Here is an 11,802-nt window from a genome sequence, read left to right on the forward strand (position 1 = left end):
AACTGTAACATATATGCAGAGAGCCTAGGTCAGACCCATGCAGGCTCCCTGATTGTTGGTTCAGTTTCTGTGAGCCCCTATGAGCCCAGGTTAGCTGTTTCTGTGGTTTTTCTTGTGATGTCATGACTCCTCTGGCTCCTTCAATCCTTCCCCCCCCCCCTTCTGCAGGATTCCACAAGCTCCACCTAATGTTTGGCTGTGGGTCTCTGCATCTGTTTTCATCAGTTGATGGATACAGCCTCTCTGATGATAATTAATCTAGGCTCCTATCTATAAGTATAGCAGAATATTATTAGGAATCACTTCATTGATTTTTTTTTTTGCCTGTCATGTCTAGTTCTATCCTAGGTGTCTGGGCTACCCAGCCTCTGGTTCCTGGCCCTTCAGGCAATGTCAGGGTTGGGCTCTCTCTTGTGGAATGAGTATCAAGCTGGACTGGACATTGGTTGGCCACCTTTACCACAGCACCTCTTGTAGGCAGGACAAATTGTAGGTTGAAGGTTTTGAGCCTGGGTTGAACTTACATGGTTTCCAATGCACACAAAATGCAACCTCATACTCCCTGCAGCAAGATCCCTGAACGATCCATGCTTCTGGCTGGCACTCTGCATGTCTAGTGGTTGTTTGGGAATGTTTCACTGCTACCTGCGTCCAGTGACTTTGCAGCACAAGAATCCGTCTAATGTCACTATGCACAGTTGTTTGGAATTCATAATATGTCAGGTCCAAGTGAGGGGACCTAAAGAATCAATCCATGTGAGTTTGCTTTTGAAAACGAATTAAAAAAAACAACAACAACAACACTACACTCTGGTCTTTGGCTGTTTTTTTGTTTGTTTGTTTTTTTTGAAATAGGAAAATAAAACTACAATGGTTTAGTAACCAGAGAAGCAGATTGGTTTAAAATATATATATATATTTTAATTTGCAAGAGGATAAACAAAGATGGGGCAAGAATGAAATGAAGAGAATATTGGTTTTCTCTAGCTGTCTTAGGGTTTTTATTGTTATGAAGAGATACCATGGCCATGGCAACTTTTATAAAGGAAAACATTTAATTGGGGCTGGTTTACAGTTCAGAGGTTTAGTCCATTGTATAGTTAGAATTTTTTTCTTTGGGCCACCAACCAGTTCCCAAATAAAGACACAGAGACTTCTTATTAATTATGAATGCTCAGCCTTAGCTTAGGCTTGTCCCACTAGCTCTTTAAACTTAATTCAACATGTTTCTATTCATCTACATTTTTCCTCAGGGCTTCTTACTTTTATTTCATTCTTTATGTCTTACTTTCCTACTTCCTCTGTGTCTGTCTGTTTGTCTGGCCCCTGGTGTCTCCCTGGCATCTCCTTTTCTTTCTTCCCTGAGACTGAATTCTTCTTCTTAGTTACTCTTGCTGCCCAGAAGTACCATCTACACCTTCTTCCTCGCTATTGACTATTCAGATTTTTATTGGACCAATCAGGTGCCTTAGACAGGCAAGGTAAAACAGCAACACATCTTTATACCATTAAACAAATGTAACATACCTTTACATAGTTAAACAATTGCAACCCATCTTTGCAGAGTTAAATAAATACTCTACAACATTTCCCCCTCTTTGTCTAAATAAAAAGAAAGGTTTTAGCTTTAACATAGTAAGACAATATACATTAAGAACAATTATCAGTTAAAAATTACATTTACAATATTCAGTCCATTTGCATTTGACAAATTCAGAGAAAATATTCCATTAAATATCCTATCCTCATGAGTCCAAAGTTATGTACCTGATTTACTTTCTATCCTAACTTGTATTACCAACCCAAAATTATCTTTTTAGACTTCAAAACGTTTTCTTAGATAAACAATTTAAACTTTTATATTTCTCACCCTTACAAACTTTACATCTCTTATGTAAGTTTCTTTTCTGAATTTGGTATAACTATAACTATCTCATCTTCAACTCCGTCAGAGACTTGAGTAGAATATAATATTACCTGAGTGAATAAACAGGAAGTATAGAACAAGCAACTTCTAAGACTATAGAAATGACAAAGACATATAGCTGCCTGGACAGTCACCTGAGGTTCCTCTGCAACATTGAGGCATCCATCTTCAGCCTACAGGCCTAGAATATCTGACAGACTTTTCTGTGAAGCAGGAATTTTGAAGAACTGTCCCACCTTGTCTTGGCAAAATTTGGCAGTTTTTATTCTTTATGTCCTGTGTGTCCAGTTTGTACAGTAAACTGTCAGCAGTCAAGGTAAGGGAAGTTTCTTTCCCAAATGACTAGCTTTGCCACAATGAAAGCAAACTCCAAATGGAGGTTCTTTCATGCTCATCATCCTTTTTTGAAGTAGATTGGTACTGTCAGAAACAGACATTTCTCACTGTCATGAAAAGTTTTAGCTTATTAAATATCTTAAGTGTCATATTCCATAGGATTCTGAAGCATTTGAAGATTACTTATCTGTCTAAAATCTATCTATTTAACCTTGAAAACATACCTAGTATGACTACAAGTTTGATTGTTATAGACGACTAACTACTAAACTGCATTTCTTAATTATCCTAAACAGTTTGTAATAATAGCTTTCAAAGTTTAGAACTTTATAATACATTTTTAAATGAGCTGCATAGGTACAGTATCTTAAACAAGAGTAGAAACATATATACAATATAACAAAAATAACCTTAAATTTGTATCAATATACAAAAATCCCTATCAATGTAAAATATTTGAGATGAATAGTTGTCTTTTTATCCTATATCCCTATATCCCCACTAAATAATGACAAGCATCCATAAATGACCAAAAACCACCCACCCCACTTCTTGGGAATGTGTGTTGTGTTCTCTAGATTTCTCAGTGTTGTCTGGGGGTTACAGTATCCCAAGGGGACCTTGAGAAAATTGAGATAATAATCAAGTCCTAAGAAAACTAGCTTTATCTTTTGTTGTGCAGTCTCTGTGTAATGGGAAAGTACAAGGCTTATCTGAAGTCCTGGCTAGAGTAGTCTGTGAGGCTGGACCATCTCAGCCAGCAGCCTTGAAGTTGTTCTGAATTCAGAACTCTGAGGAAACTGCAACAGAAACTGTATTCTGAAAGACTGGATCACCTGTGGTGTCTGGTCCCTTTGCTCCGAAAACATAAATTTCTAAAAGTAACATACATATCTGCATTAACACAAGTATGGACTGCGTATTGTACACAAGCCAGACAAAGATGATTTTTTTTGTTTTATGTTTGAGCAGGTAAAAGACATCTGTCAACTTTGTAAGTTTTTTTGGACTGTATAACCAAACCTGTATCTATGCCACATGAAAGGATGGATGCATGTAATAATAAGTCATAAGGACTCTGTAACCAACAAGAGTTATCATGTCTCATCTAGTCTGAGATGTTCCCATGTCAAGAGATCAGCATATATGTCACCTGTCTTGCAGTTTTTCTAGGTTTATTCCTTTATGTCTGTAGCCAAGATTTTGAGGGGGTCTCCCCTAATCAAATATGATCTCTATTAATTTTGAAGGAATCCATAGCTTTCCATTTCCTGTGGGAACAAATTTTCTGAATTCCATTTTAAAGTTAAGACATCCTTAAAGTATGTAGGCTGATTTAATTCAGCAGTTTCTTTTACAATCCCATGTCTCTCAGCAGCTGCTGTTCACTCATCAGCATTCAAAAAACTCAAAGTCAATCAAGCACTATATAGGATCCAAACTCCCCATGCATTTCCCATCTTTATGTGGCTTATTCTTCTTATATTACTTTACTCTTTCTTTAAAGACTCTACTTAATTATTTTTAAACTACTTATTTTTCCTGTGACTGTCTATATCCATTTTCTTTTCTTTCTTAAGCACCTATGTACACTATAATCTGTTTAAGGTTTTTTTTCAGTCTGCTCTTGTTTTACTGTGCACCTGTAGCATTCTCTGACCACATGAGCCAAACATTAAACTGTTAAGTGGCAGCTAGGCCCTCTGCCATGGGATTCTGGCAGTTGGCTCTGCTCCATTCTTGGGTCCATGAGAGTTGAACCTTAAGCTCACAGGCCTGTTTGAGTGCTGCATTTAACTGGGAGCTGTGTTTAACCAAGAGCTGCGTTGAACTGCCCCAGATTTAGGAAGTTGATGCCCACACTGTGGCAGGCATTTTTACTTAGTTTGCTGTTTCTACTTGGTGTGCCAGCTGCTCAAGTTGGCACACCAGCTGAATAGCAGCTTCTCTTACTGGAGCCATATCCGTTTATTTGTATTTTTTCTTCAGCTTTTTCAGGCCCTATCAGAAAATTTGGTCCCCACATTGGGCACCATTTCTAGTTGTAATTTTTTCTTTGGGCCACCAACCAGTTTCCAAATAAAGACACAGAGACTTCATATTAATTATGAATTCCTGACCTTAGATTAGACTTGTCCAAATAGCTCTTTTAACTTAATTTAACCTGTTTCTATTCATCTACATTTTGCCTTGGAGCTTTTTTCATTCTATATGTCTTACTTTTCTGCTTCCTCCATTTCTGTCTGTCTGACCCATGGCGTCTCCTTAGTGACTCTTTTTCTTTCTTCCCCAAGTCTAAATTCATCCACCTACTTACTCTTCCTATGCAGAAGTCCCACTTATACCTTCTCCCTCACTATTGGCCATTCAGCTTTTTGTTAGACCAATCAGTTGCCTTAGACAGGCAAAGTAAAACAGCATCACATCTTTACATAATTAAACAAATGCAACACATCCTTACATAGTTAAACAATTGCAGCACATCTTAGTTAAGCAAATATTCTGCAATGCCATTGTCATCTTGGTGGGAAGCTGACATGGTGCTGGAAAAGGATCTGAGAGTTCTACGTCTGGATCCACAGGCAGAAAGAAAATAAAATAACACTGGACCTGGCTTGAGCATTTGAAATGTCAAAGCCTACCTCCAGTGACACACTTCCTCCAACGAGGCCACACCTACTCCAACAGGGTTGCACCTCCTAATCCTGCTCCCTAATCATTCAAATATATGAGCCTATGGGGGCCAATCTTATTCAAGCCACCACAATAACAGTGATAAATACCTAAATACAAACACATTATAGAGAGGAAAGGTTTATTTTGGTTCAAATATGAAAGGCTTCAGTCCTTGGTTACAGTGGAACCATGATGGCACAGTATGAACCTAGAGCAGAGGATGTCTCTTCATCTCATACAGGTGGAAAGCAAATAGAGGGATACAGGCAGGGGTGTGGCCAGGTGTAAGAGGCTCTTTGGTTTCTTGTTCAAAATTCTTTCCTAATTGAAGCAGTTTGGATGCTGAGTATCCCCTGATTGTCATGGATTTTCCTTAAAAATCAGATCTGCAAGGTGTTACTTCCACCTCGCTTTCTCCTCCTTCACTGATTCCTGCCACACAACCTAAATTTTTGGGTCCCAGAAAGGGCTCATCAGCATAGCACTGGTCTTTTCAGTGCTCTTTATCTCTTCTACCCTACCAGCTGTAGGAAATGGCAAGCTTCCACCTTCATTTCATCCCCCCCTTTTTCTTACTTTTGCTATCAAATCAGAACCTAAGGCAGAGGGCAGCATCCATATGTATTTTTCCCTTATATGCCTCTTCCTGGGGAGAAGCTGAGCCTCAGTTGTATGACTTATAGTCCACAGCAAATGCCATATAAACAATGTATAATGCATAATAGTACATGCAGGTGTTTTCGCATGACATTCTTTTACTAGGCTCTACTTCTTAATGGTTCCACCACCTCCCAGTAGCACCACGACCTAGGACCATATCTTCAACCCATGGGTCTTTGGGGGATGTTTAAGATGCAAATCCATCGTATCCAGAGAAAACAGATTCTTCAGGTGGAAAGCCAAGGGTTTATCTTGGCAGACATAAACAGCTTTGATAATGACACCTCTGCTGACACTGATTCTTGCTCATGGATTTGTCACTTGCTTTTGATTAAAAAGCTGGATGTGGTATGGTAGTGTATGTTGAATTTTGTTTGCCAAAAAACATAATATAGTAAAATTTCTTAGGGAAGTGTATCTCTTTTGAATTATATCTACTTCATAGGCCACCATTTTTAAAATACAATAGAGGCAGAAGAAACCCTGTTCTCTGGCTTTTAGGGTAAGAATATTTCCCCTTCCTCCTATAGTTTTTATCAAAACAAGAGGTAGCTCATTAGTTCATGTCCTAGTGTTTGACCTCTTATAGTTAGAAACCTCTCCCTATCCCAGAAACTCTTGTTAAATTAACAAGGCTTGCTGTTTTATTTGGGGCAAAAAACCACTTCAACCATTCCTTTCTGTGGCCTCTTCAGAAATAACAAAAACAAACAAACAAAACATTTGCACTTCTGAATATTCCCTTTTGTTTTTTCCAACTGGTATTTATCAAATATATGATCATTATTAGTTTAGAACTGGCATCCATTCGTGCATTCAGAAACAATGAGTGTGAACATCTGTAATCATTTTGAGCATTTGAGCATTTGGGTCAAACAGTAATGCTGGGTAGAATGTATAATCTTGACAATTTAGATTCTGTAAGGAGAGGACTGTCAGGAAACCAAATACATGCAAATGTATTACTTCAAAACAACAGTTGAATTCATGTGTCTGAACTGAGTAAATGTTTCTGGAATCTAAATTTTTAATTCTCAAAATTAAGAGGTATCTTTTTTTCCCTACCTGGAACACATGGAATAAATACAAAGTCATTATTACTATTCACCATTAGTGTTACTAGTATGGTCATTCCCCACCATGCCATCTATACCAAGCCATCCTAAGATCATATCTTAAACTCAGTATAAGTTCTTTTGAACCTATTATTACACACTATAGCTATGTCCCTGTCTTGATCATGAACTGAGCATTTCTATCCTGAAGTCTCTGAATGTATAGCTTGGACCAGCTCTGAGCTACTTGCATGCCTGTTGCCATTGCCTTACATTCTGTAGATGCTATTGGAGAAGGAGTAGAAGCAGTGGCTCATCTGTTCACATTTCTTAGAGAAAGGAAAGACAACAAAGCAAACAGATAAACCACAGGTGCTCAATTACCTCTTTAACTGTCGTCTTTCTTTTTTACTGGGAATTGAAACTTAAATGCCTCTGGGCACAAATAGATGATGGATCTACGTATCTGGAAATGCCAGACCAGATGATGTATATGTAGATTTCTTTGAGAGGGGAGTGATTTTTTCTTAAAGTTGTGTGTGTGTCTGTGTCTGTGTTACATGCATGCACATGTGTATGGAAATATGCTTTCCTATGGGCAGACACACAGATGCCAGAGAATGACATTGGATACCTTCCTCTTTTGTTATCTGCCTTATTTCCTTGAGACAGGAAGTAGATTCTTACTAAACTTGAACTTTGCTCTTATTGATAGACTAGCTAGCCAGTGAGTTCCTGGGGTCTGCTGGTCTCTGACTGCCCACCTCAACACTGGGGTTATACATGTTTGTGGCCATATCCAACTTTTTAAAAAGTAGGCCATGGGTATTAGAACTCGGGTCTTCATGTGTATATAACAAGTGCTCTTATCATGTTACTTATCTTCACAGCCCCAAGAGTGACTTTGCTTTAAATTTTGAGCATGGTTCTTTGCAGAATTCCCTTCCTTGAAACAGTTTCTAGTGAAAAATGTGTAAGAGAGCAGAGAACAGCTATTTCCCACCAAAAGCTTGAGAATGTTCTCCAAACTACATATAATTATTATCCAAAACTTTGGCAAAGCTGCATAGAGGTGGGAGACACCAAAGAAATATGAATGGGGAAATGAGAGGAAAGATGTTAAGATGCCCATCTGTATTGGATGCCTCTGGTAGACAGCAGTGTGCTTTTTGCATAGGAGTGTTTATTGTAGAGGAAGTCCAAATTATCATTAGACAGAAGCATTCTCCTGGAATTATCAACTGGAAAAGACAGTTTTTCACCTGAAAAGATCATTTCTGACTATTGCAAATATTGAACAATCTCATCCAGACAAACAACTTTAAGTCATCTCAAAATGCAGACTGAAACCTAGCATTGAAAAACACCAGCTCTAAGGCGTCACCCAGTGAACCCCAATAAAACCCTCTATGTGGCTTCCCAGGTAATTTTGATGCAGAAATGTGAAAATTTTGAGTTATGAAGATGTTAATAAAGATGTAACATTATCCAAGTTATTGTGCCTGCATGTGTACATTTTCTCACTTGAAAATGGAGCTCACTTCTTCATCCTTGCAAAGTTACTTGAGGATACAGGAAGGTCCCTCAGTTGTTCCATAAAAGGAGTGGTTAATGACATTTGTTTCTAGCACATTCTTTAACATCTCAAATGCAATATTACTTAGCAAACAAGATCATGATCAAAAGGGACTAATGTGTAGCAAGTTTTTCTCTGTACCACCAGTTTCCAAATAATGACATGGAGACTTCTTATTAATTATGAAAGCTCAGTCTTAGCTTAGGCTTGTTTCTAACTAGCTCTTAAAACTTGAATTAACCCATTTCTATTAATCCATGTGCTGTCATGTGACTGGTGGCTATTTTTTATATTTTATTAATGAGAATATTTTATTTAAAAACTGTACTTTGATTAACAATGAAGATAGGCAGGATTTCATATATTTCTTTAAAAATTAATTTCATTTTGCACTATCTGTTTCAGTTCCATGCTAATTTTTCTTTTTTTTATAATTTTTTTCATTTATTTTACATACTAACCACAGTTTCCCCTCCTTCCTCTCCTCCCATTCTCCCCCTCCATCTTCCATCTATCCCACCCCCAATTCACTTTTCCTTCTCCTTCAGAAAGAGGCAGGCTTCCCATGGGAGTCAACAAAGCATAGCACATGAAATTGAGGCAGGACCAAGCTCTTCCCCTGCATCAAGGCTGGATGAAGCAATCCAGCACGAGGAATAGGTTCCCTAAAGCCAGTTCAAGTGCCAGGGACAGGTCCTGATCCCACAGCCAGTCAAACAGACCAAGCTACACAACTGTCATGTACATACAGAGGGTGTCAGTCTGTTCCATGCAGGCTCCCTAGCTGTCAGTCCAGAGTCTGTGAGCTCCCAGGAGTTTTCTCTCTCCTCTCCTCTCATTCCCTCCCACCTACTTCCATCTAACCCCCACCACCACCACCATCGACTCCTCCTCCATCTCCATTCAGAAAGGGGCAGACCTCTTATGGGCTTGAACAAAGCATGACACATCAAGTTGAAGTAGGATGGAGTTCCTCCCACTGCATCAAGGCTGGACAAGGTAACCAAGCACAGGAAACAGATCCTGAACTTCTTTATGACTAAGTTTTGAAAACTGCTAGAGCTGGCCACTGCACTCAGGAGAGATGGTTCCACCCCTCACCACAGGCAAGGGAGAACTGAGCCTGATGGCATGGGCAGAGGGGAGCTGGCTCTGTCCCCTCGCCTGAAGTGAGTGTCCCCAGTGACCAGTTCATCTACTATCCAGGCCCACAGCCATGCCTTGGGTTGGCCCACCCTAACATCTGCCCTATCTAGGACCTGCTAGAGCTGGGGAAGGGACTGGTCCTGGGGAAGGACATTCACAGGATCTCCATGACTGCGGCAGCCACTGGATATCCTAGAGGAGTCTCGGTAAGAACCCAGTGATGATGGTGTACCAGAAACCAGAGGTCTTCAACCAGACCAGTGACTCATTGCTATGAGCATTTGCAAGTAAAGCTGATTGGACAAAAGGCACACCGCTCCTAATGCCACCAGGATGAATGAAGTGGTACTGAAGAGATGGGAAAGAAGAAGTGAAGAGGTTTTTTGGGGGGTTGCTTTATTCTTGTTTTTGTTTGTTTGCTTTGTTTTGATTTTTTTAAAAAAATGTTCTTTTTGGGAGACACTGCAGGATATGGGGAGCCTGGGAGTTGAGCAGATCAGGGTACATAATGTGAAATTCCCAAAGAATCAGTAAAAACATTGTGTTAAATAAGTAAATAAAATTCTGAGAGGGTCTTAAAAACAAAGAAAAAATACTTCTTAGAACCATGAGGCATAACTATCAAAGCATTTGCCCCATGAGCAAAGCTTTCAGAACAAGGTGCCACTGTATATTTTCATTCATATATCAGCAACTCATAGACTTCCTTAAGTCTGTGTTTTGTGCTTCATTAGAACTACTTATGAACGAGATAGTGTCAGAACCCCATCAGTGTTCATCCTTCCTGAGGGTCATTTGTTGACAATTCTAACAGCCTCTTGCCCCTCTCCTGAACAGGTGTACCCAGGTACAGAGTAAACTGGAATGTCTGGGCATTTATAGTTCAGAGATAAATGTCAATCAACAAAGGATTGAAGATGGTGGATAAATACCCTGGCACTCCCATCTCTGAAGGACAATTTCAAGGTATCTCTCAGCTTTTCAATGGGATTGAGAACAATACCCACAATGGTAACTAATTCATCCAACCTTTACAGTGTTGTATGGCTTTTCATAGTAAGATGTAGAATAGGCTGAGTGTGGTAGCACAAATCATTAATTCTAGCACTTGGGAAGCAGAGGCAAGAGGATCTCTATGAGTTCAAGGCCAGCCTGGTCTATATAGCAAGTTCCAGGACAACCAGGACTACATAGAGAGACCCTGTCTCAAACCAATCAACCAACCAACCAATCAATCAACCAACCAACCAACAAACAAACCCAGACCAAACAAACAAAAAATTCTTCCCTAGTATGATGTGAACAAATGATATGGTACCAGTGACACAGCAAAGGACACCTTGATGAGCCATGTGAGTTTATGGAGGTTACTTATAGGAATCTAGGTGAGGTGAGCAGTGGCTGTTACCTTTCTACTGACTACATGTGTCTGCTGAAAGGACCCTGGGATGGGTTGCCAATTTCTATTACCCATATACTTTCCTGCAACCCAGGACAGATCATCCTTTAGGAGGACAATTGCTTGCCCCAAGGGCAAACTTAATCTTTTTACCTCTATCTCTCTGTAACTCATTCCCTTTTTCATTCCTTTGGTGAACAATTGCTTAGGCTTTGAAGTCATCTAGAGGCCTGTTACCACTACATTTGGCCTTGTGTCAATTTTTCTTTAGGAACTCTAGCTCAACAGAAATTTCCTCATATTTATTTTTGAGTGACACAGACAGAACTCATCATCTGTTCCCCCTTACCTTCTTCCTCTCCACCTCCTTAAGTGCTTTGACAACTTATTAACCCAATTTACACCCATGCCTTTCCTACCCCCAAAAGATCACATTCCATCATGGGGCTCAGCAAAGTCACGGAATCCCCATACCAGGCCCAAGGTCCTTACTAACATTTGTTAAGTGTTATGGGATATTTGTACACTGTGTGAAGATGTATTGCTGTGATTGGAGTAATAAAGGTCTGAATAGCCAATAGCTAGGCAGGAGAGAATAGGCAGGACTTCTAGGCAGAGAGAACTCTGGGAAGAAGAAAGGCAGATTCTCCAGCAAGACACAGAAAAAGCAGAATGTGCAGTAGGGAGATGAGGTAATGAACCACAGGGTACAATGTAGATTAAAAAGTATGGATTAATTTAAGTTATAAGAGCTAGTTGGAAACAAGCCTAAGCTAAAGGCCAAGCTTTCATAATTAATAATAAATCTCCATGTCATTATTTGAAGGCTGGAGATCCCAAAGAGGAAGTATTACTACAGTTAAGTTCCCTGTGAACATCACAATCTTGTCAAACATGGTGCAATAAGCATCAATTACCATTCACCATGTACCTGCTTCAGGAATGCTTGTCCTTTTTCTATCGTTTTCCAGTACCTGATATTCACAAGCATCAGGTGGTGATAGCCAAATGTCCCTAATGGTTTGTA

This window comes from Peromyscus eremicus, chromosome 4 (genome assembly GCF_949786415.1).
Source record: "Peromyscus eremicus chromosome 4, PerEre_H2_v1, whole genome shotgun sequence".
In the NCBI taxonomy this organism is placed as follows: Eukaryota; Metazoa; Chordata; class Mammalia; order Rodentia; family Cricetidae; genus Peromyscus; species Peromyscus eremicus.